Source organism: Meriones unguiculatus, assembly GCF_030254825.1.
Source record: "Meriones unguiculatus strain TT.TT164.6M chromosome Y unlocalized genomic scaffold, Bangor_MerUng_6.1 ChrY_unordered_Scaffold_25, whole genome shotgun sequence".
Classification (NCBI taxonomy): domain Eukaryota; kingdom Metazoa; phylum Chordata; class Mammalia; order Rodentia; family Muridae; genus Meriones; species Meriones unguiculatus.
The window spans coordinates 22,251,573-22,255,650 of record NW_026843710.1 but is presented as its reverse complement, the minus strand read 5'-3'; positions in this window follow the sequence as shown (position 1 = coordinate 22,255,650).

The window sequence follows — 4,078 nt, the reverse complement described above, 5'->3', positions numbered from 1 at the left end:
GTTTATGTTTATCTGGATTTTTATGTTTTTCGGTAGACTTAGATATTTTTAGACATAAGGCAGTTTGAATCAACACCTCTTTGGCCCTGGACCATCGGAGTTAAAGTCTATAAAACATTTTAAACTTATCAGGTATTTTGTATAGTAACCGTTGGGCAGTCTAACAAAAAACTTAAAACACTTTTTCAACCCTTTGGGTGAGGTCAAAAGACATTGGTATTATTTTAATTAATTTTAGAAAGTAAAACCAAGCCATGCTGTTTGAGCCAATTAAACAAAAATAAAAACAAACAAACAAACAAAAAACTGCAGTTATTACAATATATCATGTAAAAAAAAAAAAAAAAAAGCCTGGATATTCTTCAAAGCAAAATGTTTCCTTATGCTCTTTTACAGGAGAAAAAGGACTACAGTTCCATGTTTGCCAACAGTTTTTCAGGATTACATTCAGATCATTGTAAAAACAGTATATCAAATATATGCCTGAGTGCCAGTACCTAAATACAGGATTTAATGCTGTTTCTTTCTGGCTTATGGATTTGGTATGGCCAGAATAGTCCATTTTTGCAGAGGGTTGCAAGCTAAATTTAGTTCTAAATTTAATGATAAATAAAACTTTTGTCCTTTAATTTTTTGCTGTTAACTTTTACTACAATATGATAGGATTAACAAGATTCACTAGCCCCTTTATAAATTAAGTTTTATTAAAAGTTTTGTTACGATTTTAGTTTAAAAAGAGCACATTTAAAGCTATGCTAAAGATTATAGTTGAGTACAAGATTGAGTTTTACCTAGTCTCTTTGTTTAGGTTGTTCTTTTTTTTTTCTTTTTTTTAAAGGTTAAATTTAAAATGGGTAATCATAAAGTTCGCCTACATAAATCTACCTAAAATTTGTTTCTAAAACATACATTTAAAAATTATATCAAAATTAGAGATTTATATAACATCCTGATTTGGATGCAGTTTAGAGCAGATGATAAATGTAGACAAAGAGTAACTCAAATATGCTGGCCTCAGACTTGTCAGAGATCTGATAAATATGACATTTTAACATATATAAGCTTATTATGACAGCTCAAATTTTTGAGGCAAAAGAAAACAAATTAATTCACTTTTTAAAGATAAAACCTATAGTTTTTTCCATTTAAAACAAAAGTTAACCCAAATGTTGATACTTTAATGGTGTTTACTGATGGTTTATTTAACTGGTGTTGCTGCCTATGCTTCTGAAAGAAAAATAATTTCTTTTCAAATGTCTAGCACATCTGCACAAATAGAGTTATCTGCAGTATTGGCTGTGTTTCAGTTTCAATAAGCAGTCTTTGAACATTTTTACAGATAATGCATACATAGCTCATAATTTGCCTAGGTTACAGATTCAGGTCAAATTCAGACATCTTCTTCTGCTGGAATTTTATTTTTACCAATACAAAATTTGATACAAGAAAGAAACTTTCCCATTTTTATAGGACATTGGAGGGCTCATTCTGATTTGCCAGCACCCAAGTCTGAAAAAAAAAACAAAAAACAAAAGCCTTGGCAGATAAAGCCACCAAAGTCCATTGTTCAGTTAAAGAGGCCAGGATGACCATAATATGCATCAACCATGAGACTTAAATATGGGTTGACTAAGGAACAAGCTCATAGTATAGTCAAGGCTTGCAGGACTCATCCTCAATTTCATCCTGTTCCTCATTTGGGAGTCAATCCTAAAGGAATGTTTCCAAATCAAATTTGGCAAATGGATATTACTCATATTCTTGAATTTGGAAAATTAAAATATGTTTGCATAGATCCCTATTCTGGATTTATTTTTGCCACTCCCCAACGAGAAAGAAAGCTGCAAAGAATGTTATTCCTCATTGTCTGCAGGGTTTAAATGATCTAGGAGTTCCTAAACAATTTAAATTGACAATGGAACAGGATATACTAGCAAATCTTTTAAAAAAATTTGTCAACAGTTTCAAGTTTCTCATATAATTGGAATACCTTAAAATCCTCAAGGACAAGGCACAGTAGAGCATGCCTATTAAACAATTAAGATTACTTGCAAAAAACAAATATGGGGGAGCTACTCCTCTGGACACTTAAGAATCATTGTAATCATGTTCTTTTCATTCTGAATTTTTTAAAATTTGGATAAGCATGGTAAATCTTTAGCAGATAGATTTTGGCATACAAAAACCAAAAAAAAAAAAAACTGCTAAAGTAAAATGGAGGGATCCTTTAACAAATCAATGGCATGGATCCAAACCTGTACTCATATGGGGACAAGGCGCTGTGTGTGTTTTTTCACAGGAAAATTTTGCAGCTCAATGGTTACCAAATGCCTGGTGTGTCAAAAGGATGATGGGTTTTCTCTTTCCAATAATAATGATATTAATGAAGGCCCCTCCAGTCAAGATGACTGCTTACTGGACCTATGTTCCTCTTCCACCTTGACTACATCCAGTTTCCTGGGATGATCCAGAAGTCCTTGTTTATATGTCAACAATACTTGGCTGCTGGTTTTTCCTGCTTTTGAAGGAACACAAGCAAAACAGACTCTTAACTTTTCAGGACTAGGAAGAGGTCATCCTCCTTGCTTTACTGAAGAGATTATTCCTCAGGACTGCTTACCAGTCATCCCTGTCCAGGTCATAGGTCAGAATGCCTACTTCTATAAAGTTGAGGTGGCAGCTCAAGCCTCCCTTTGCAACCAGGCAAAGTGGAACATAGAGGGATATTATTATCCCTTTCTATGGGACTTAAGAATGACAGTTTTACATCCAATGAGTTACCTCCCTGCCTGTCCCCTCCCCATGATAAAGGGGATCAATGAACTTGTCCTTGAATGATTTTTTTTTTTTTTTTGGACAAGTTTTATCAGAGAAAGTATCTACACCTAGGACAATGACCCTGAATTTACAATTGTGGACTGGACTGGTCTATCGTTAAGGGCATTAAGAACCTGGCTTCTGGTAAAGGCAGTCAAAATTACTTTGTTTTAGAAAAAGCTGTTAGTTCGGGACTTTGGAGAACTTCAAATAAAAATTGTCAAACCTATGTATAGAAAGTGGGGCCTGCCTTGGGATATTTAGGCATTTTCTCTGGAAATGCAAGTAGCTTTCCCATATTAATCAAGTATACTACTATTTTGGCATGTGTGAATCCTCCTTATTTACTGCTAATTGGAAACATTGTAGTGAGACATTTTAAGAATGATGATAATTCAATTGAATGTGTATATTACAATTTTACTAATTTTGTTAGTGCTGATAATAATGCTCTTTCAGGATTAGTTGTTAACCAACCTGCTTTTGTTATGATTCCTGTTAGGGTTTCTAATTCTTGGTATGATGAAACAGAATTTAATTGGACTCAGGTTCAGAATCACCTTGCTGGTATTTGGTCTATAAAGACTTCTCATTGGAGATGTTGACAATGAGAAATAAGATCCATGACATAGAATCTGCCAAGAAACCTAGGCTAAAAATGGCCAATATAGCCTGGGATACACTAGCCTCAGGAGGCACTTTCCATCCTTCTACTCTGTGCTTAAGGGAGGGGGAGGGGCTGACATTTGTGGTCCTGGTGTGTATTGGTTTGTTGGCCTGTGCCTGCCTGCCTTACCTATTACACTTCTTTCTTCAACAACTTCAATAGATGCAAGTGCAGTTACATGAATTTAAATTAAAAATTGCTAAGAACTCCAGTTGATATGGAGGTAGGTCAATGACGTTTAAGAGTAAAATTGTGTTGTTTTTTTTTTTTCAACCTAAGACAGAGGCTCATAAAAATCACATCCTATACCTTGATGAAAAATAAGGGAATATGCACATTTCCCCAACTTAAGACAGCTCTCCATAAAATGAAGAAGGGAGAACTGAAGGAGTCTGGTAATTAGAATTCTTCTTCCTAGCCAATACAGATGCAAGTCTTATCTAAGTTCCATGTCTCAGAGACTGTCCTTGGTGGTGTCTGCCTGCTGGGTGTTCTGAGTCTGAGTAGTAGACAGCAAGCTCCCTCCAACCTTGTGAACCAAAGAGCAAACTTGATGTAACCTGAATAAATTCCTCGATGCTTTGACAGGTGGCA